Genomic DNA, 24757 nt, shown 5'->3' on the forward strand with positions numbered 1-24757 from the left:
GAACCAGCCCTGTGTCCCAGGGATAAATCCTACTTGGTCATGGTGAATAATTTTCTTAATGTACTGTTGGATCCTATTGGCCAGTATCTTGTTGAGAATTTTTGCATCCATGTTCATCAGGGATATTGGTCTGTAATTCTCCTTTTTGGTTGGGTCTTTGTCTGGTTTTGGAATTAAGGTGATGCTGGCCTCATAGAACAAATTTGGAAGTACTCCATCTCTTTCTATCTTTCCAAACAGCTTTAGGAGAATAGGTATGATTTCTTCTTTAAACGTTTGATAGAATTCCCCTGGGAAGCCATCTGGCCCTGGACTCTTGTGTCTTGGGAGGTTTTTGATGACTGCTTCAATTTCCTCCCTGGTTATTGGTCTGTTCAGGTTTTCTATTTCTTCCTGTTCCACTTTTGGTAGTTTGTGGCTTTCTTCTAGATTGCCTAATGTATTGGCGTATAGCTGTTCGTAATATGTTTTTAAAATCGTTTGTATTTCCTTGGTGTTGGTAGTGATCTCTCCTTTCTCATTCATGAGTTTATTAATTTGAGTCTTCTCTCTCTTCTCTTTAATAAGGCTGGCTAATGGTTTATCTATCTTATTAATTCTTTCAAAGAACCGGGATCCCTGGGTGGCGCAGCGGTTTGGCGCCTGCCTTTGGCCCAGGGCGCGATCCTGGAGACCCGGAATCGAATCCCACATCGGGCTCCCGGTGCATGGAGCCTGCTTCTCCCTCTGCCTGTGTCTCTGCCTCTCTCTCTCTCTCTCTCTCTGTGACTATCATAAATAAATAAAAATTTAAAAAAAAATTCTTTCAAAGAACCAACTCCTGGTTCTGTTGATCTGTCCACAGTTCTTCTGGTCTCGATTTCGTTGAGTTCTGCTCGAATCTTTATTAACTCCCTTCTTCTCCTGGGTGTAGGATCTATTTGCTGTTTTTTCTCTAGCTCCTTTATGTGTAAGGTTAGCTTTTGTATTTCAAAGCCATCTATGAAAAGCCCACAGCAAACATCATTCCCAATGGGGAAGCACTGGGAGCCTTTCCCCTAAGATCAGGAACAAGACAGGGATGTCCACTCTCACCACTGCTATTCAACATAGTACTGGAAGTCCTAGCCTCAGCAATCAGACAACAAAAAGACATTAAAGGCATTCAAATTGGCAAAGAAGAAGTCAAACTCTCCCTCTTCGCCGATGACATGATACTCTACGTAGAAAACCCAAAAGTCTCCACCCCAAGATTGCTAGAACTCATACAGCAATTCGGTAGCGTGGCAGGATACAAAATCAATGCCCAGAAATCAGTGGCATTTCTATACACTAACAATGAGACTGAAGAAAGAGAAATTAAGGAGTCAATCCCATTTACAATTGCACCCAAAAGCATAAGATACCTAGGAATAAACCTAACCAAAGAGGTAAAGGATCTATACCCTCAAAACTATAGAACACTTCTGAAAGAAATTGAGGAAGACACAAAGAGATGGAAAAATATTCCATGCTCATGGATTGGCAGAATTAATATTGTGAAAATGTCAATGTTACCCAGGGCAATATACACGTTTAATGCAATCCCTATCAAAATACCATGGACTTTCTTCAGAGAGTTGGAACAAGTAATGTTAAGATTTGTGTGGAATCAGAAAAGACCCCGAATAGCCAGGGGAATTTTAAAAAAGAAAACCATATCTGGGGGCATCACAATGTCAGATTTCAGGTTGTACTACAAAGCTGTGGTCATCAAGACAGTGTGGTACTGGCACAGAAACAGACGCATAGATCAGTGGAACAGAATAGAGAACCCAGAAGTGGACCCTGAACTTTATGGGCAACTAATATTCGATAAAGGAGGAAAGACTATCCATTGGAAGAAAGACAGTCTCTTCAATAAATGGTGCTGGGAAAATTGGACATCCACATGCAGAAGAATGAAACTAGACCACTCTCTTTCACCATACACAAAGATAAACTCAAAATGGATGAAAGATCTAAATGTGAGACAAGATTCCATCAAAATCCTAGAGAAGAACACAGGCAACACCCTTTTTGAACTCGGCCACAGTAACTTCTTGCAAGATACATCCACGAAGGCAAAAGAAACAAAAGCAAAAATGAACTATTGGGACTTCATCAAGATAAGAAGCTTTTGCACAGCAAAGGATACAGTCAACAAAACTAAAAGACAACCTACAGAATGGGAGAAGATATTTGCAAATGACGTATCAGATATCTACAAAGAACTTATTAAACTCAACACCAAAGAAACAAACAATCCAATCATGAAATGGGCAAAAGACATGAAGAGAAATCTCACAGAGGAAGACATAGACATGGCCAACATGCACATGAGAAAATGCTCTGCATCACTTGCCATCAGGGAAATACAAATCAAAACCACAATGAGATACCACCTCACACCAGTGAGAATGGGGCAAATTAACAAGGCAGGAAACAACAAATGTTGGAGAGGATGCGGAGAAAAGGGAACCCTCTTACACTGTTGGTGGGAATGTGAACTGGTGCAGCCACTCTGGAAAACTGTGTGGAGGTTCCTCAAAGAGTTAAAAATAGACCTGCCCTACGACCCAGCAATTGCACTGTTGGGGATTTACCCCAAAGATACAAATGCAATGAAACGCCGGGACACCTGCACCCCGATGTTTCTAGCAGCAATGGCCACGATAGCCAAACTGTGGAAGGAGCCTCGGTGTCCAATGAAAGATGAATGGATAAAGAAGATGTGGTTTATGTATACAATGGGATATTACTCAGCCATTAGAAATGACAAATACCCACCATTTGCTTCAACGTGGATGGAACTGGAGGGTATTATGCTGAGTGAAGTAAGCCAGTCGGAGAAGGACAAACATTATATGTTCTCATTCATGTGGGGAATATAAATAATAGTGAAAGGGAATATAAGGGAAGGGAGAAGAAATGTGTGGGAAATATCAGAAAGGGAGACAGAAAGTAAAGACTGCAAACTCTGGGAAACGAACTAGGGGTGGTAGAAGGGGAGGAGGGTAGGGGGTGGGAGTGAATGGGTGACGGGCACTGGGGGTTATTCTGTATGTTAGTAAATTGAACACCAATAAAAAATAAATTAAAAAATAATAATAATAAAATAAAAAATAAATAAAACGTATTTTTTCCTACTTAAAAAAAATAATAAAAAATAAAAAATAAAAAATAAAAGAAAGAAAGCCTAATCGCCACATGTAACAAATGAAATTGCTCCTCTAGCTCACACAAAAATCAACTCTCCCTGGATTAAAGACTTGATTGTAAGGCCTCAAACTATAAAACTCTTAGAAGAAAATATAGGGGGTTAGCTCCTTGACATTATCCTTGGCATTTTTTTTTTATTTGACACTAAAAGCAAAGACAACAAAAGCCAAAATGAACAAGTGGGATTACATCAAAGTAAAGAGCTACTTTACAGCAAGGAAACTATCATGAAATGAAAAGACCACCTATGGGATAGGAGAAAATATTTGCAAATTATATATCTGATAAGGGGTTAAATCCAAAATATTTAAAGAACACATACATCTCAATAGAAAAAAAAAAAACAATCTGAGTAAAAATTGGACTAAGGAACTGAATAGATACCTTTCCAAAGAAGATATGACATTCCAATTGGTCAAAAGTTACACAAAAAGGCTCTTAATATTACTAATCATCAGGGAAATGCAAATCAAACGCACAATGAGAAATTGCCTCACATCTTAGAAAACTTATTATCCGAAAGACAAATGTAAAACAAAACTACTATGAAATATCCCCCGTACACCTGTCGGAATGGCTAAAATCAACACAAGAAACAACAGGTATTTGTAAGGATACGGAGAAAAACAAACTTTCATGCACTGTTGGTGGAAATGCAAACTGGTACAGCCACTGTGTAAAACAGTACGGAGTTTCTCAAAAAGATAAAAATAGAACTACATTATGATCCAGCAATCCCACTACTGATATTACCCAAAGAACACAAAAACACTAATCCAAAGGAACATGCATGCCTATGTTTATAGCAGCATTATTTACAATAGCCAAGAAAGCAGCCCAAGTGTCTCTCAATTGATGAATGGATAAAGAAGATATTATATATATGTATATATATAAAATATATAATTATATATAACGGGATATTATTCAGCCATAAAAAAGAATGAAATCGGGATCCCTGGGTGGCGCAGCGGTTTGGCGCCTGCCTTTGGCCCAGGGCGCGATCCTGGAGACCCGGGATCGAATCCCACATCGGGCTCCCTGCATGGAGCCTGCTTCTCCCTCTGCCTATGTCTCTGCCTCTCTCTCTCTCTGTGTGTGACTATCATGAATAAATAAATAAAATCTTTAAAAAAAAAAATTAAAAAAAAAAAAAGAATGAAATCCTGCCATTTGCGATGACATAGATGGAGCTAGAGAGTATAAGGCTAAGTGAAATAAATCAGGGAAAGACAAATACCATATGATTTCACACATTAACTCATATGTGGAATTTAAGAAACAAAACAAGCAAGCAAAGAGACAGAATAAAAGAGAGAAATCAAGAAACAGACTCTTAATATAGGGAACAAACTGATGGTAACCAGAGGGGAAGTAAGTGGGGAGTTGGGTTAAATAGGTGATGGAGATTGAGGAGCGCACTTGTCATGATGACCTCTGGGTGGTTTTTTTTTTTTTTTAGATTTTATTTATTTATTCATGAGAGACACACAGAGAGAGGCAGAGACATAGGCAGAGGCAGAAGTAGGCTCCTTGCAGGGAGCCCCATGTGGGACTCCATCTCAGGACCCTGAGATCATGCCCTGGGAGGAAGGCAGATGCTCAATCCCTGAGCCACCCAAGCATCCCAGCACTGGGTGGTGAATGGAAGTGTTGAATCACTATATTGTACACCTAAAACTAATATAACACTGTATGCTAACTAACTGGAATTAAAATAAAAACTTTTTAAAAAAGGTAAGTCATAAATGTTGATGCAATCCTTTTGTATTGTTCATAGGAGTGTAAATTGTTGCAGCCTCTGGAAAACAGCCCAGAATTTTCTCAAAAAATTAAAAATAGAACTATCATACAATCTGGAATTTACCTCCGGGTATTTATCTGAAGGAAACAAAATCATTATCTTGAAAAGATATTTGTCCTCCCATGTCCAATGCACCATTATCTACAATACCCAAGACATGGAAAAAACCTAACTACCTGTCAAGGGATGAATGAATACAGAAAACATGGTTTATATAGATTTAAAATGGAATATTATTCAGCCATAAAATAATCCTGCCATTTTCACCCACATGGATACCCTGAGCACATTATGCTAAGTGAAATAAGTCAGAGAAAGACAAATACTATATGATCTTACTTATATGTGGAATCTTAAAAAAAAAAAAGAACATATAGATATAGAAAATGGATTGGTAATTGCCAGAGGCAGGGAGTGGGGATTGAAGGGTGAGGGAATTGCGTGAAGGTGGTCAAAAGATACAAACTTCCAGTTGTAAGATAAATAAGTCTTGGGTACCTGGGTGACTCAGTCAGTTAAGTGCCTGTCTTCAGCTCAGGTCATGGTTCCAGGGTCCTGGAATCAAGCCCAACTGGGCTCTTTGCTCAGTGGGGAGTCTGCTTCTCCTTCTCCCTCTGTCCCTTCCCTTGCTTGTGTTCTCTCTCTCTCTCTCTCTCTCTTAAATAAATAAAATATTTTTTAAAAAAGATAAATAAATCTTGAGGATATAATGCACAGCATAGTGACTTTTTTTTTTTAAGAGAGCAAGAGAAAACAAAAGAATAGTAATGAGGGTACTACAGTTAAAAGACAGTGTGTCCTGCTCCTGTTCCTCCAAGAAAAAGGTGCCATGAGGGGATTAGATGTGCAAGAATTTTATTAGGGGAAATATATGTATTGAAGGAAAGAGGGAGGAAGACAGGAAAGGCAAGGAGAGTCATTAGACCAAGATGCAAGGTACAATCAGATACTTGATAAATAATTATCAAAGAAATTAGAAGCTTCTTGAAGAAATTAAGTCATGGGGCAAAACAAATGAGATCTAGCCACACAACTTCTTATAAACAATGACACTAAAGAATTCTACTGAAGAAAAAGATCTTAGATATAAACTATCCTGGGTCATAGCTATGAGAGCAAGGCTTTGATAAGGAACATGAGCTTCCTAGGGCCTGTGTTGGGAACAGCCATGAGTAGCTAATTTACTTGAGTGGTCAGAAGCAGACAAGTGCAAAGACGGTGAGCAAGAGGTATAGATGAGGAGACAAGCCAAGTCAGCACAGGTTGATTTATCAAGTCTGAGGAGTTATAAATAGGAGATGAGTCAAATATTCAGTAGCCCAGAAAATCAGGAAAAAGAGCTAGGTGGACTGAAACAAAACAATTCAAAGCTCATGTGGTAAAGGCAAGTGTTCTAGGGATTTTTTTTTTTAAGATAGCTTTTATGGTATAGGAAAAAAGCCAGCTTGTTTTACATGTTATTGATAAAGCCCACAAAGATGAAAATATATGCTTAGTTTCACTGAAATAAACACCATTAGAATAGTTGGTGTGATAAGTAGTCATCACAAAGTTTTATTAAAGACTGGCCATGGGGTCCTCCAATCAAGTCTATGATATGTGTTTAGAATAATACATGTTCTGTGTGCTGTATTTAAAGACTTTCAAGGATTGCTCTGAGTAATGCATTTCAATGTGAGTGAAAAGATTAAGATGTAAGAAAAGAAGGCAAAAACCTTTAAGGGTTGGCACAAAACACAAGGAGATTAAAAATTAAAGCCTTGAAACCATTTTTGTAATATTGATTTGGTGCATTGGAGAGTACAGCATTAATTGTAACTCAATCCAAGGCTAATCAGGGATAATGGTGCATCCATCAATTTAAGAATTTAAACATGTTCTGGCAATGTTTTCTCAATACTTGAGGTTTATCCAAAAAGTAAAATGTACCTTCTCCCAAGAATTTTTCCTATTACTGATTGTATTTTTAAAAATACTATAATTCTGTGTAAAATGTACACAATTGATCAGAGCAGGAGAAAACTGGAATTTGAGGAAATCTAGTAGGAAGCTGTTGCTTAAAGTCCTGTAAGAAATTATGACGGTCTAAAAAGGAGACATTAAAGTATCAATGGGATGGAAAGAAACCAGACTTAAAGATATGTAAGTGGAAGGAGGATCAGGACTTGGTGATTGCTTGGGTGAGAAGAGAAAGGATCAGGTGTTACAGGGGTAGGTGGTTTGGGCAGCCATGTAGGTGGTCTATCTCTAGGGCATCCTACATTGGTAGGCAGCTGACTACAGGGCCCAGAGGTTCTTCCCTCCATGGAAATTTGCAGATTTATGCTCTCTCAATCTTTTTTTTCTCAAACTCACAGGGGACCCACCACACCTAACATGCTTCTCTACTCCTCCTTACGCTCCATTCATTTCCCCCCTGATACTTCTAAAGGATCCAAGGCTCATGCTTATCTTGAAAGTCCTCATAAAATCATCCCTTTCATATTTTCTCCTTCCTCCTCATTCTCAACAGGCCAACTAAAATAGCCACCTACAAATACTGTCTTGCACAGGAAGAAGCCATATACACACAGAGCCCTGTTTCCATTCATTTCTCCCTGGGAGCATTTCTTTCTCCTTCATTAACCCTACTATCATCTAAAACCACAACACTAACAACTCAACACAAATACAGAAGTTGCAGAGTGGTTCAATTGCATCTGACAAATTTAATTTCTGAATTAGAATGCCACAGTTTCCACACAAACAATGGGTGGGCTCTCATTTTTACTTTGGGGCAACTTAAGGAACTTTTTAAGTGATCCTTTTGTAAAACAAAGTAATAATCTTCCACAAAAGTGAATCAAAATCTCAATATTTAAGGGGAGGTGGGGAGAAACACTGCTTGTAACTTTTAGAAGATAGCTCCCTTTTCTTTCTTTTTTCTTTTTTTTTTTTGATAGCTCCTTTTTCTAATTCCCATTTCATTATATAAAATATGTCCCAATGATGTATGATAAATATATTTTAACATATTGTCATCATATTATATACAGTTGACCCCCAAATGATGTGGAGGGTAGGGGCACTGACCCCCATTGCATATGTAATTTATAAATCCACATATAGCACTTGATTCCCCCCAAACTTTACTACTAATAGTCTAATATTGACCAGAAGCTTTATTGACAACATAAACAATCAACACATATTTTGTATGTTATATATATTATATACTATATTCTTACAATAAAGTAGGCTACAGAAAATATAATGTTATTTAAATTCATAAGGAAGAGAAAATACATTTATAGCACTGTTGTAAAAAATCTGCTTATAAAGAGACTTGTGCAGGTCAATCCTGTGTTGTTCGAGGGTCAACTGTACAGGAAAGTAGAAAAAAGGTTAAAGTCTTAGAAGAGAAATCTCTTGTCTATACCAGTTAGGATTACAGAGACCCTAGTACTGGTTTGAAAATGAAGGAAGATTATTTTTCTGTCATCTCCAAGTCTGGAAATGGGTATTCCAAGGTTACCGTGGGGGATCTGCCCTTCAAATTCTAGTGACCCTTGACTCCATATAGCCAGTCACTCTGCGATCTCTAGGTTATGGGCTCTGCTCTCCTGGTCCAAAATAACATCAAGAGGTCTAGGTTTCACTTCCATATTCTGGACAGAAGGATGGAGGAAGAGTCCCCCCTAAAAGGAAAGTGTGTAAAACAGGCAATCTTTTAGGAATTGAATTTAGGAATAATTGCAAGACTTTCACTAGTTAGAACCTGGCCATATGTCATGCCAAGGCATAAGAGGGGTTGAAAAAAGTGGTCTCTTTTCTGGATGGCCACCTGCTAGCAAAAATACGCAGTTTCTATTACTAAGGAAAAAGGGGAAAATAGATTTGGGGGAGATAACCAGTAGTTCCACCACAGATTAAACTTCTGAATACTTCCTTAAAAGAGATTTCTAAGTTACTGAGTTAAAATGCATATACATATTTAAAGCTTCTAGCTGAAACAGCTAACCACTTATCAAAATTGACATTCTTCTCTTCTCTCTGGGCACACAGACTATATTTCCCAGTCTCCCTTGCAATAAGATATGGTCATTACTGAATTGTGCCTAATGTGATTTGAGCACAAGCGACGTGTGTCGTTCCCTTGCCTGGTCCTAGAAAACTGCATATTTCCACCTTTCTAGCTTCTCAGAACGGAGATATGCCTCACACAAACTTGGCAGCCACAAATTAAAGATGGCAGAGTTGACAGCTCCTGTTATCCCATCTAGTATTTATTACGTGACAAGAAATAAAGTTTTTAAGTTATTTTCTTTTTGGGCAATATTTTTGGTATAAGAATTAATTAATCTACATTAACAAGATCATGTAAACAAATACTATGAGATTATTTCTAGAAAGGTTTTTATCAATTTCCATCCCATCAAGAGAGATGTACAGACCTCTCTCTCTCCCTTAACACAGTATTATAATTAAATAAATGTTTGCCAATTTGATAGAAAAACACCTCACCATCCTGTATACATTTCTTTGTTTTATTGTGAGGCTGAATATTTTGAAATGTTTACTATCCTTTGTGTAACTATGCTCCCCTCCTTTTGGTTGCAGTCATAAAGTCAGTATTTTTTAGATGATTTATTTATTTTTGTTAGATTAATAACCCTAGTTGTCAAGATTGACCCTACCCTGGACAAAGCCAGCATATGAACCTTCATCCATCTTAATACAACTGATAAGCTAACGATTTGATAATTTGTTTTGTAAAGCAAAAAGAAATCAGCCTAAAAGGACAGGAATTAAGCTGGAGATTGAGAGACTTGTTTTCAAGTCAAACAGTAAATAGCCAGAAGAGTCCAAACTCATGTACTTCCAGCTGTAAAGATTTTAAAGTCCTTCATTCAATTAAGTAAGTAATAAGAAAGCTTATGTTTTTCATCTCATGCTTACGGACTGGGCTTGAAGTTTATCTAACGGTCTGTAACTATTCCTTATCTGAATAGTTGAATCTGTTAATGATTCAAAGAATACCTTGTAATAAAATCCTGGTTTCTGGAATTCTTTACATATGCATGAGACAGTTCTTCATAACTCTTCCTATCCCTGATTCTCCTTTTTTTCACACACTACAACCTGCTCAACAGCAAATATTATTAGATACTACTTATAGATTTCTGTAGTAATTTATTCCCACCCATAATACTTTTCACTATTGGGCCTTGGTGTATTTTAGAGCCTTTCTGGGGGATGGGATGGGGACATAAACTGATTGTAGAATGAGACAGAGACATAACTTAAATACCATGTAGTAGGTTGTATTTGTTTCTGTTTGTCATATATCTACAGTCTGCCCCTCTGGGTTCTCTTTTTACTCTTCTCCAGCCAGCTCTCTGCTCCTCAGCTGAGGTGGATGACAGTAACACAGTCTTTGTGTTGAGGTCAGCTCTGTCAATGGGAGTTCCAGGGGGAGAGAAAAGAGCTAGGTTGGGGTGCTTATTCTTCTGGTTCTTTCCCTGTGTCCTACAACAGATCCACTTATAGTAATCTCTCTCCTTCCCATCCCTCCATCTCATCAGGTCTAGAGATGTAAGAACTGTGCTATGACTAGTCCTGTGTTTCTGAAATAATCTTCTGGTCTCCTCTATTTTGCCCACATTTTTGAATTAGATATAAATAAACCCTTCTCAAAGTATTTTGAATGTGTCATCTATTTTCTGTTGAGATGCTGATTTATACCGACCTTGATGAAATATGTGTCACTGTTGCCCTGTTGCATAATAGTCACAAATTTCATTTTTCATTTTCATTCTAGTGAATTCGTTTTAAGGAACTTTTTAACATTTGATAGTCATTAAGTGATAAGTAGCTTTCAGGAATGCAAAGCCATATAGCTGTGTGTGTTCATACACATGTTTAAAATATTTGTTGACTATATATTTATCATAGGTACAAATCAGAATCACCTGAGGAGCTTTTTTTAAATCATGATACTTAGGCCTTACCTCAGATTTACTGGATGAGAATTTCTAGAGTAAGACTAAAACAAACATAGTTTTCAAAATCTTCATGAGCACTCCTACTTAAGATCTACTATATATGATATAGTCACAGAAACTAAGCTTCTACAAGAGTAACCACATATTCAGCATCATATAGATGGCATTTAATAAACCATCTGTGTATGCTGAATAATAGCAATACATTTCACTTATAAAATAACACCCATTCTAGGACATTTTTTAGATAACAATGATAAGGTAAAATTGATATCCTATCATTCCATAGGACAAGGCTCATTTCACTTAGTAGGAGGCCTTGATTTTACTTAGGCATCAATTTTACAATAAAGATAAGGTAGCCATTTCAAGAACATTAGTGGAGGACTTTGAACTTAATGGCATGACGTTCTCATTTTTGGGGAAAAAAGCTAAAATTACTAAATACTTACGTAATCTGTCTTTAAGCATTTTCATGAATATTAGTAAGAGCTGTATACATCAATAGCAAATTAGAAGTTGAAGAAGAATGGATCAGTGATCTAGAGGACAGGTAATGGAAAGCAACCAAGTTGAACAGCAAAAAACAAAAAGAATAATAAAAAATTAGAATAGGTTAAGAGATCTCTCTGAAATCATCAAGTGTAATAATATCCATATTACAGAATAAAGGCCATACATTACAAACCCACAGATCGAGGAAGGAAAAGGGAGAGAAAAGGGGGTAAAAAACTTATTTGAAGGAATAATATGTTAAAATCTCCCAAATCTTCAAAAGGAAACAGCCATCTAGGTCTAGGAAGCACAGAAAGCTCCAAACAAGATGAACTCAAGGAGGTCCACACAAGACACATACTAATTAAAATGGCAAATATTAAAGATAAAGAAACAGTCTTAAAAGCATAAAAAAAATAAGTCCCATACAAAGGAAAGCCCATTACGCTATAAATTGATTTTCAGCGAAACTTTACATGGCCAGAAACTTTGCATGATGCATTCAAAGTGAGGACAGGAAAAGACCTACAACTATGCTATCCAGCAAGGTTGTCATTATTAGTAGAAGAAGAAAAAGCATTTGACAAAACTTAACATCTGTCATGATACAAATTCCACAAAGTGGATTTAGAGGGAAGACATATCAACATAATAAAGGCCATATATTACAAACCCACAGCTAACATTATACTCAATGGTGAATAACTAAAAATTTTTCCTCTAAGATCAGGAATGAGACAAGAATATTCACTTTCCCTACTTCATTTGAAATAATACTGGAAGTGCTAGCCATAGCAATCAGACAGGAAAAAGGAATAAAAGACATCCAAATTGGTAAGGAAGAAGTAAAACTGTCACTATTTGCAGGTGAAATGGAATCGTATCTGGAAAACCCTAAAGATTCCATGAAAAAACTATTAGAATAAATGTATTCCGTATAGTTACAGGATCCACAATTTTTTTAATCTCTTAAATTTACATAAAACTAATAATGAAATAGCAGAAAAAGAAATAAAGAAAACAATCTCATTTAAAATTGTATCAAAAATATACCACATCAGGGCATGTGGGTGGCTCAGTGGTTGAGCGTCTGTCTGCCTTTGGCTCAGGTCATGATCCCCAGGTCCTGGGATCAAGTCCTACATCAGTCTCCCTGTGAGGATCCTCCTTCTCCCTCTGCCTGTGTCTCTGCCTCTCTCTGTGTGTGTCTCTCATGAATAAATAAATAAAATCTTTAAAAATATATATACCACATCATCCTTAATGAATAATTTAATTATACACATACACACATATACACGCACTGGAATATTACTCAGCCATAAAAAGAATGAAATTTTGCCATTTGCAATGTGATGGACAGAGCTAGAGAATATTATGCTAAGTAAAATAAGTCAGAGAAAGACAATACTACATGATTTTGCTCTTATGTGGAATTTAAGAAACAAAACAAATGAGTTAAGGGACAAAAAAAAGAGAGCAGTAAACCAAGAAACACTCTTAACTACAGAGAACAAACTGATGGTTACCAGAGGAGAGGTGGGTGGAGGGATGAGTTAAATAGGTGATGGGGCATAGGAAGTGCACCTCTCATGATCAGCACTGGGTGTTGTATGCAAGTGTTGAATCACTATATTGTACACCTGAAATAAATATTACACTATATGTTAACTGATTGGAATTTTAATAAAAACTAAAAAAGCTAAACTAAAATAAAATTGCATCAAAAATAATAAAATACCTTGGAATAAATTTAACCCAGGAGGTGAAAGACCTATACTCTGAAAACTATAAGACACTGACGAAAGAAACTGAAGATGACACAAACAAATGGAAAGACATGCCATGATCATGGATTGGTAGAATTAATACTGTTAGAAAGTCCATACTACCCAAAGTAATCTACATATTCAATGCAATCTTTATCAAAATACCAATTGTGTTTTTCACAAAACTGTAACAAATAATTCTAAGATTTGTATCTAGTCACCAATGATCCTGAATAGCCAAAACAATCTTGAGAAAGAGGAACAAAGCCGGAAGTACCACATTCCAGATTTTAAGCCTCTACTACAAAGCTATAGTAATCAAAACATTAAGGTACTGCTACAAAAATAAACACAGATCAATAAACCAGATATAAATCCATGCTTGTATGGTCAATTCATCTACAACAAAGGAGGCAAAAATATACAATGGGGAGAAGATGGTCTATTCAATGAATGGTATTGAGAAAACCAGAAAGCTATATGCAGTAGAAGCTGGGAAGGTGAGTCAGATTTTTAGCTCAGTACTTTACCAATTTGGGGTGAATTTCTTGGCTTTTATGTGCCTCGTTTTTTCATCTATAAGATGGGGATAAAAATATATAACTTGTGCTCTTGTGGTGAAGACTAAATGCATAGTAGTCACTCGATCTTTTCCAAAAACTTACTCTTAATTTCATTGATTTTTTTTCTCTATTGTTTGACTGTTTTCTATTTCACTGATTTTCATTTTTTTTTTAAAGGTTTTATTTATTTATTCGAGAGAGAGAGTATAAGAGCAAATGGGGGTAGAGGCAGAGGGAGAGAGAGGGAAAGAATCTCAAGAAGACTTTGTGCCCTGCAGCCCGGGTGGCTCAGTGGTTTGGCACCGCCTTCAGCCCAGGGCGTGATCCTGGAGACCTGGGATCGAGTTCCGCGTCCGGCAACCTGCATGGATCCTGCTTCTCCCTCTACCTGTGTCTCTGCTTCTCTCTCTCTCCCTGTGTCTCTCATGAATAAATAAATAAAATCTTAAAAATAAACTTATAAAAAAAAAGAAGACTTTGTGCTGAGCAGGGAGCCCAACTCTAATCGAGGTTCAATCTCACTACCCTGAGATCATGATCTGAGCCAAAATCAAGAGTTGGACACTTAACCAACTGAACCACCCAGGTGCCTCAATTTTCATTCTTATTTTTATAATTTATTTCTATTTTGAGCTTAATTTGCATTTTAAGCTGAAGTTTAAATTATTTCTTTTAGACTTTCTTCTTTCCTAATAGAAGTATTTAGAGCTATAATTTTCCCTCAGCAACTACTTTCTCTAAACCTTCTGACATTTGTAATAAACTTTTTCCCCCCTGCCCAGCACCAGGCTGCAAGATACAAACTCACCTCCCTCTCTCTTCTTTTCTTCCAGTCCAGGGGAGCAGAAAGGGGGAGAAGCAATGACACAAGGAGAGTGCCACAGGCCTGTGTCTGATTTCTAGCTTTATCTCGAGTAGCTTCTAGGTAAGAGCAAATTGCTACTGAGAAGTTTAGAAAATACAGATGAGCAGATTTAAATTCCATTCAGATACTCCTAACCAGGTGTGCTTTATGCACAATAGCTCAGAGGCCTGTCTGCTGTTGCAGAGGTTGCGGAGTGCAGGATTACTGAGTTATTCAGTTTTGTGAGTCTCCTCCTGATGCGTCTTTTTTGGCTAAATCACAATCTGACCAACATGAAGCATCTGCTAGTTCTCCCAGCCTCTCGACCAAACAGCATCTAATATGTACCACATGAACCTGGGCCTCTGCGGAGGTCATTAGAGGAGGCTGAGCTCACTGCAGCTCTGATAGCCTGCAGCTTGAAATCTGAGTGTCTTTATTACTCAGGGGTGAACACCAGCCCATCAATGGAGAAGGGAACAGAACCTGGATATCCTGGGGCCTAATCTCATTCCTGTGCAGTGGTTGCTTGGTTTATTCCCTGGGTGTGACTAATTAAAATTCTCCTGCTGTGATTTTCTTTTCTAGGAGGCTGAGTCTGAATCTCAACTATAATTCTGACATCTTGCAGTGATTGCGCACTCAAAAATGCTCTATTTAAATTATTCAGGCAGCTATAAACTTCGAGTGGTTGCTTGTTCCTGCAGAAGCAGAAATTTATCTTTCTAAAAAAAGAAGTAACAAATAATTCCTTTATTTTACATTTTTGGTTAAATATTTATATTAGAGCTATTTTTTGCCATCATATTACTGAGAAAGTCTTCTAATACAGCTTCTTTTGTTAGCAAACTTATATGTGCATCCTACTCCCTTGACCTTACTATATTGTGCCTTACAGGTTTTTTTTTTAAATATAAATAAGCATTTGTTTTAGTCCCTGAGACATTCTAAGATAATTAAGTGACAAAATTTTAAAAAATGGTCCAATTAGTTGGTTCACACAATAAACACTGAATAAGCTATTAGCCTAAATTTTCCATCTTCCAACTGGTGACTATTGCAGCATATAGACAAAACTTAAGCTTCCTGATTTACCAACTTATGGTATTCATTCAACAAAACTGAGTGCCTGCTAGGCTATTATTAGCCCTGGGACATTGTTTCACACAAACGCGAAGTCACTGCTTTCATGGACACCTGACCAGTAGTAGATAAGTAAACAAGCAAATTAAAGAAGAAAATATCAATTAATGGTAAGTGCTTCTGGGTAACTGAAGTAATGGGATGCAGTGGAGAGTTCCTGGTTGGCTAGTTTAGGAATCCAGCCATGTGAAGACCTGGACCTGTAGGAGAATTCCAGATGAGTGAACAGGTACAGCAATGTTCTTGAGGCAGGAATGCATGTGGCTGAACCAAGTCCAGTGGCTCATTCACTCATACACTCAACCAAAGAGTGCAGTCAAGGGATCCCAGCTTCTGTCCTGGAGTCTGATTTATCTACAAATTTAAGGAAGTCCCTCTTAGTTCTAACTGTCAGCCTTTAGCCCTCAAACGCCTAGGGTCATACTCACCCACTTCTCCATCTGTGGTTCTTTTGGCTCCTCAGTGGGAAATCTCTACATAATCAGGGCTTGCTTGGCGCAGCCACTATGCATCTCCCTCCTTGCTTTTCCAAGAAGGTCTCTGTTTACACACTTCAATGCCTGGCACCCGTTGGTTGTCAGGTTCATTCACTGGACCCTCAGCCAAGCTTCTCCATTTAGCTTTCTCTCTCTTTCTTCACAAATCTATTACTGCCAGTTCCATTCCATTTACTTTGACATGGATTGTGCTAAAATACTGAGGATAGAAGAGATTAAAAGCACAGAGCTTCAGAGTTGAAGGAGAAGTCGGCATCGTCCTTTGTGAGACATGTTGTGGTTTCTGTGGCCAAGGCCCCTGATGCTTTGCTCTAAAGAGCCTGGACAGGGAAGGATCTGGAAGCTGTTGAGATTCTCAGTATTTCCAGCCTAATTCTTTTCTAAGTGTTTCAAGTTGTGCCATACTCTAGTTGCTCACTGCCTAGACTATGTTTCTCAAAGGTTTATAATAAAGCACCAAGCCTTTTCTGAAAATTCCTGGGAAGCTTCTAGATTTGTTCCTTGGTCAGCACAGCACCTAAGGTTTCTTCCTTTGTCTTGACTATGTGGCTTTTGAAGGTTTCTTCTCTGGAAAACTTGATGAAAAGGAGATGTGATTATTAGCCACAGACATTTTACAGGCAAGCAGGCCTTTGTTTTTAAAATATCTCTGGAATCCATCCACTTCATTCCCTTAACCACTACTCCAGTCTGCCATCTCCTCTCACAAGGACTATAGCACTAGACTCAAAACTGTTCTCCTTTCATTCAATCTATTCTCCACTCAGCAACCAGAGTGTCTGCTTCAAAATGCTAGTCTGATTTTGCCCTTTCCATACTTAAAACCTTCTAGTGGTGTGCCTTTGCTCTAAGAAAAAGATAAAATGGATAAATTCCTCCATGTTCTGGCCTCGTCAACTCCATGGTCACCCTTCCAGACCTGTTTCCTTGCTGTGCCATCTTGGGCAATTTACTCGACATCTCTGGGCTATATAGTTCCTTTCCCTATAAAATAAAGAGAACAGCACCTATTGGCAATTGGGGTCATGTGTGCAAAAGGTCGGCATATGTGTGGGAGGCATAGGCAAAGAGGAGACAATTATGGTAACTCCATGTGGCTCCATGTGGTTCCTCATCTCAGCAGATTCAGAGCTAAGCAGTCATTTCTCTCGGGGCCAAGGACCCATTTCATTTGGAATAGCTCTGGCCCATAGGTTCTGACCCTACCAGGTGAATCCTCAGGGCTTCAGAGTTTCCAAAATGGAGGAGGTGGTCCAGGCTGGAAAGATGATGGAGGAGAGAGGGCTGCACCTGGTTATAGTCATGGTACATCAGCCCACTGCTTAGCGGCCTTGCTCTCCTTGGGTCTACTGCCTCCAGATTGCCAGAGAGGGCCCCCCAAGTGCAGTCCTTGGCCTTCAGGGTAAGCAGTCATCTTGGTACTGCAAAGTCATTTATTATTTACACCATGTCAAATAGCCTTGAAAAGTTGATTAATTGCCACTCAAGTTTCAAGGATGGTAGTCTATACTACTTTTCAAGGAAGTCTATACTACTTTTTTGGTCCTAGGTGGACAAATTTCCTCTAGCATTTTATGGCCTCCTAGTTTACCCATTTCAGCTTATTTCTTGAGTTGGAGCTAATGAACTCTAGCTTAAAATAGCAGTGGGTGGCCAGTGTTCTGGTGAGGCCTGATCTGCCAAAGGAGAGCGCCCATAAGCAGCCAGTCCTAAAGCTGGTAGGGACTCTGCAGGAGGTAGAAGTCATGGTTGTAGTACTGTGTAGATACTTACTCATGAGAGCCAGGTGCAGAATTTCACTAGGACACCGTCACATCCTCATGCATTAAGTGCAAGATCCTGTTTGCCCTTTTTTTTTTAATTCAAATTTATTTAACATATAGTGTTATATTAGTTCCAGGTATATAGGATGGTGATTTAACAACTCTATGCATTACTCAGTGTTCATCATGATAAATGTACTCTTAATCCCCATCACCTATTTCACCATCCACCCACCCACCCACCTGTCCTCTGTATTTAAGACTTTGTCAGTGCTTGCCTTTAAAAAAAAACTCCAGCACTGTCTACTTGCCAGACACTGTCTAAGCACTTTATGCATAATAACTCAATTAATCTTTACCACATATCTATGAAGTAGAAACAATCAGGACTCTTACTGTACAGATGAGGAAAGAGCCACTGAGCAATTAAATGATTTACCCAAGATCACTTAACTAATAAATGACAGGAACTGATTCCAGAGCCCACACTTATAACCTAGCCACCATCTAGACTGCCTGACCACGTGAACTGAACAAGTTGGTAAGTTTATAAAGCACTCACAACAGTACCAACAGTGCCTGTCCCAGAGTGAATACTCAACAAACGTGCTTTCATTTGTGTAGCAGCACCACGGAGTAATGATGAGAAGGATGGGCTCTGAGCCAGGCAGGCCGCTCTGCCACCAGATATGGGAACTTGGCAGGCCACGCAACCTCGTTTTCTTTCAGATACCTCATCTGTGAGCTGGAATAATAATGGCACGTATTTCCCAGAGTCATTGTTATTATTAAATGAGTTAATATTTGTCAAGCACTTAGGACAGAGCCTGGAGCTTACTAGATGCTGCATTTGCTAGACCACACAGAAGTACACATGCGCAAGTATGCAACAGGGCGGGTCTGTGTCCTTAAAGACTTGGATTTCAAGTCTTGGTTCTTTTATACTGTCTGGGTCACCTTGGATAAATAACCTGCCTATCTAACCCTCAGTTTTTTTTACCTATAGAATAGAACCGAAAATACCTTCTATACAGCTATTTGAGAATGAAACAAGATAAGGTACACATGAAAGCACAGAATTAGGCACATGTTGGGTGCTTAGTAAATGCTTTTTCTTTTTCTTTCCCCTAGTAGGCCTCTTCTTGTATTTAATAAACATATAAGCTAATTTCTACTCTCAAAACAGTGCTCCTGTCTCATCAGAAATACTTTTTTTTAAGATTTTATTTTTAAGTAACCTCTACACCCAATGTGGGGTTCAAGCTTACAACCCGTAGATCAAGAGGCACATGCTCCACTGAGTGAGCCAGCCAGGTGCCCCAGCCATGCTCTCCTGTTCCCTGCTTTCGGCCTCACTCTCTCATCTGCTACCCTGGGAACATTTCCAGCTTGAACTTTCTATAATACTTACTCTGGCATCCTTGGAAATTCTTAGAGATGTCTAATTACAGCAGTCTTGAATTTCTAAGGGGCCAAAGTGGACCACAGGTCAGTTGCCATTTTCCCAGACCTTTCCACACTGAGAGGACAGGACAAGTGTGTGTGTGTGTGTGTGTGTGTGTGTGTGTGTCCCTTCCAGACAGGTGTGGGCCCTATTCTGACCCCTCTGGACATGCAAATTCTGACTCCAGTTGTCAGTGGAACCCACATGGGATCCTTCTAGTGCCAGCCTCTCCTCTGATTCTGTCTATAGGAATGATTTACTTTGGACATATAAAAACATCTAAAAGAATTAAGTAAGGAGAACTGCTGTTTCTTTGATACCCATTTCAATTTGCCAACATGCTGTATGCTCCTCATTCAAGGACCGTATCATCTTCTTATCCACCAATCACATTCAGCAGTTAGATCCCTACAATTATCAACCCCGTTTAACCTGAGATGATTCACTTATTGAGGCTTTAGGCTGAGACATACAAGGAGTAAGGGTCCCAAAACTAGATGAGCGTTGGAATCTTCTGGAATACTGGAAAAATCAGGGTGAGTTATCATTCCACACCTATATTCCATACCTGGAACATAGAGGTGGAAACTATGTTCCAATGCTGGCCCTAGAGAGGCCATGGCCCTCTCTGCCTTGTGATTTCACCTGTACATTGATCATTGTACTTGCCCTCCTGTTTACTGGTATCATTGTGAGGATGACAGGTGGCTGAGAGGTACAAGCACTTGCCACAAATACGGGCATTTCCAGCTCCCTCAGTCATGTGTGTACCCCCTAGCTTGGCACTCAGTTTGTTAAATTTTAGGGTTGTTTGTGACATTGGAGCAGGGATGTAATCACCAGCATTTCCCAGCAATCTATTGAAATTAAGTTTAATGACTCCAGGTAACTCTCTAACCACATAGAACTATGGAAACTTTGGTCACAGTAATACATTTTGGGGGAAAAAGCATCTCTGCCTGAATAACTGAATTTCACCTTTGTTTTCATCTTGACTGGGCACAGAGTTTGCATTTTCAAGAATGAAACCCCAAAGAGGGGAGTTTCAAGTCAAGTAAGAACATTTGCTTGACTAGGTTTTCTTTTTTTTTTTTTAAGATTTTATTTATTTATTCATGAGAGACAGAGAGAGAGAGAGAGAAAGAGAGAGAGAGAAAGAGGGGCAGAGACACAGGCAGAGGGAGAAGCAGGCTCCATGCAGGGAGCCCGGCGTGGGACTCAATCCCGGGTCTCCAGGATCATGCTCTGGGCTGAAGGCGGCGCTAAACCGCTGAGGCACCCGGGCTGCCCTTGACTAGGTTTTCTAATGCAACACTTCTTTTCTTCCCTTGCTTCCAGTCTTTATTTCTTGACTATGGTTCTTTTACTTTCTTCTTGAAAAATTAGCCCTTTTATATCTGAGGCTTTCAGGTAAGTCTCCTGCAAATCCTGTTTGGAACTAAGTTGCTTTAAGAAATGTGTAACAAGCTGTGTCCCCCAAACTCAGCTCCTACTGGAGCTGGATCTTAATTACAAGAGACATAAAACAGTGTTATCAGATTTATTCAAATGTACTCTATGGATGCTCCAACCATACATCCCTACATCAAGCTTATTGCCAAAGTCTGGGATTTCTTCAGTGATTTCCTTACAGATATTGGGCATGATAGCCCTGTCACTAATGTGGTACCTGGCACTTTTCCCCTTACCTGCTGGTGTTTACTGGGCTGTCTCCATTGCTGCTGACACCAAAAGTGGCCTTTTGAGGCATCAGCTCCATGATGGGGTTCACCACTGCACCAGCTGTGCCTGTGCAGAGTGAAGTACACTAACATCTGCCTGGCTCTGGGCTGCTGCTGTGGCTGCTGCTGCTGCTTTTTTTTTTGTAAACTAGGGATGTTTGAGTGAAGATCTATTTTAGTTTTTACTTGCCTTTTTATTCCAATGTCCTCACCTTAGGACTTAGGCACAAGTTCCTGTGTACTAGGTCAGAAGACATCTGAGTGATAGTCACTATGCTGTTTCCAAAATCCTACAAGGACCATGCCAAAGCACACTCTAATCCTAGTCCATTGCAAATGAACCTTATGTAGGTGGTCTTCCCTTTTGTCCTGTGTGGGGTGAGAGACTGCTATCCCTCAGGAACATAGGCCCACAGTAGGCACACCCCACAAATCATTCAGGCATCCTCAGACTTCAATCTAGATCCTAATGACGAATAGGCCCAGACCCCAGATGCATTGTAATAAATGAATAATTGGACAAATTAATGAACAAAAGAGTGATAAAGGAAGAAAAGGGAAAAAATAGAAAGTTAAAAAAAATAGTTAAAGATTTGGGAAAGCTGATCTTAATCCCAGTTCTAAACTCCTCTCTCTCTCATTCAGTCATAGCAGGGTGGGGAAGGCAAAGGAAGAGAAGAGAGGAGATCCCACCACTCTGGTATCAATAGCTAGGTGTAGTAAAAAGAAATCATAAGCAAATTGGGGGGCTAAAGCTCCCTAAGACTGAATAAGGCCCTTTGCTCAGGCTTGGTTCTCAGGAAATTAGGAGCCCCTGGGGAAGGCAGGCAAACAGGAGCAAACTTTGACCCCTTGTCAATTTATCACTCAGATAAGAAATCTTTGATACTTGTTCTGGGATTTCCCCAGATCATCAAACGATAGTGATTTTTTTTTTTCCGAAGCATGAAAAAAATATATATGCTGCTTGGAAGTTCTGTAACTTCCTGGAATAAGGATTCAGATATCCAAGCAATTAATTTGAGTTGCAAGAGCCTCTTCAACACTGCCCCACAGCTTAGCAACCCCAAATTGGCACAGTGCCACCCACCAAAAGCTTGGAAAGAGTCAAAGAAGAGGAAGACCCAATGAGGCCCTCTTTGTCAACTTTTGTGGGGAGATGAGTCATCTTGTTCCTGAGAACAGAAAAGCCTGAGGAACAAGCCGCTTACCTCCTTTGACCTTTTGCTTCATGTTCAGAAGATCTCAGGCTTCCATACACAGCTGGGTCAAGTATCTGGAAACAGGCCTCCATCATGGCCCATTCCACATTTGCAGAGCTGTCGGTATAGAATCATAAGTGACCATGAACATGGAGTGAGAACACGCACCTGTGCATGGTCATCTTCACAGCCCGGCCTCAGCCTGGCTGCCATGAGGGGAAGGGTCAGAAGCTGGCCCCACCTTGCCTCTCCTCCATCTGCCCGGTACTCATTTACTCATTTTGGCTTTGCACTCACTGATCCTGCTGTAGCCTTTGCATGCCTCATCCTCCTTCCTTTACCAAGAGGTTAGAGGGCCACTGAAGAAGAGATCCAGTGATCCAGTGTTAGGTGGTGTTTGATAGCTACTGGTGAATGAATAAATAATTATTTCTAAATATGCATGTTAAAAAAGAAACATTTTATAAATAAGAATTTCTCTACCTCTATTTGCATTAAGGGGATGAAGATCAATAACTTTCCCAATAACTCGCTAAACTGAAGAGTTTAAGGAAGATAGTTTCTCATATTTGATTCCAGCATTAAAGAAAATTAAGAGGAGTTTTTATTTGGCCAGAGTGGGGGAGAGGGATGGTTGGGTAGGAAAGGGAGAGGCTTGGAGAAGGGGAGGAGTTCTCCTTGGTAGAGTGGGGGTTGACATCTACTGTTCTAACTTCACCCAAATAAGTCCAAATGGCCAACTCCCAATTCTCAAGGCAGGCTTGATGGACGAATGTTGATACCTGACACCGACAACATGTGCTTCTCCTCAGGGTCTGCTGACTCTGAGCATGTTCTTCTTCCCCACTTCTAGTCTCTTAATGTTTGTGTCCCTCCCCCCCCCCCCGAATTCATATGTTGAAACCCTAATCCTTAAATATGACAGTACTCGGAGGTGGGGCATTCAGGAGGTACTTAGGTCTGAGGGCAGAGCTCTCACAAATGGGATGAATTTCCTTATAAAAGAGGCCCCACAGAGATCCCAGACCCCTTCTACCATGTGAGTATGCAGGAGGCTCTATGAACCAGGAAGAGGGTTCCTACCAGACCTCAACCTGCTGACACCTTGATCTTGGGTTTCCAGCCTCCAGAACCATGAGAAATAAATTTCTGTTGTGTGTAAGCCACATGGTCTCTGGCACTTTGTTGTGGCAGCCCCTTGATGGACTCTGACAACTATTATCTTTCTGTCTTCCTTTCCAACTCAAACTTTGTGTCAGACTGAAAAACTAGTCTAGACCTATTTTCCTGATAGATTAAAGCTACCTGTGTTTCAGAACCTATAGGTACCTCCTTGCTAATACAGCTCATTTGTTAAGAATTAGAAACAGGGGCTCCTATGACTGCCACAGCTCCACAGGTACATGGATAAGTGAATGAAGATGTTGCTTTGTGTTAATCAGAAAAATATTCTGAATCAGTTCTGGTTCTGACGAGAAACCAAAGACAGCTTAGAACTGAAGAATGCAGGAGAGTGTAAGGAACACACCATTTACGAAGATGTGGGCAGGATTTAGGGAAATCCATAAGACATGGCACAGCACCCTGGGGCTAGCAATGGTGGGAAGTCATTACCACCCCATCCTTGAGGAGCAAGAGGAGAGAATCCTGTGCTCAAAACTTGACAAGAGCTGTAGTTATGGGACTGTGACCCTCCATAAAGGGAGAGAGACCATTGATGGCCACCCAGGAGAGAGGGAGCTGAGAGAAATTAAAACTCTTCCCTTTCATCTTCTGCCAGTGTCTCCTATTGGTAGAACTAGCCAGAAGGTGGGGTCGAGGAATGCAGTCCATGCAGGCCAGCCACCCAGGGAACAGAGGAGGGTGAAGGATGGGAACTGGATCCAGAGAGGCAAATGGAAAGCATCCAGCCTAGGGCCCCTTATTCCAGACCGATGTGGCCCTGGCCAGACACACCTTAGGAGTATGTAGAGACCACACTTCAGCCCCACTTACTCTCCTTGGGCAGACACCCTTTTGCAGGACATAGACTGCATAACCATATGTGGAAGTCCCTAGAGCCTTTGAGGACCATACTCCTTTTCATGAGCAAAAATTTTATAAAAGGATCCCATGTCCCAAAGGTAAATCAAGAAAAATAAAACATTTCAAGTAGATGTCTCCTCCAATCATACTTCTACTCTTCTTCCAATTCTGTTCTGCCTTCTCCAAGAACTTCTTTCTTTTCTTCACCAAGTGACACAATCATCTACCCAGTCCATCTCCTCCCTTGTCTTCCACATTCAAACAAATGGTCACCAGCACATTGG

General features: G+C 39.6%; 1 long non-coding RNA gene across 3 annotated transcripts in view; it reads right to left on the minus strand.

The window, feature by feature from the left end:
- Positions 1–24757, minus strand: part of LOC140613081 (uncharacterized) — a 412316-nt gene that overhangs the window by 32824 nt on the left and 354735 nt on the right. For all 3 annotated transcript variants that reach the window (XR_012014203.1, XR_012014201.1, XR_012014202.1), the window contains one exon: positions 22458–22565. This is a non-coding gene — a long non-coding RNA (uncharacterized lncRNA). The remainder of the gene's footprint in view (positions 1–22457; positions 22566–24757) is intronic.

This window comes from Canis lupus, chromosome 21 (assembly GCF_048164855.1).
Source record: "Canis lupus baileyi chromosome 21, mCanLup2.hap1, whole genome shotgun sequence".
NCBI classification, from domain to species: domain Eukaryota; kingdom Metazoa; phylum Chordata; class Mammalia; order Carnivora; family Canidae; genus Canis; species Canis lupus.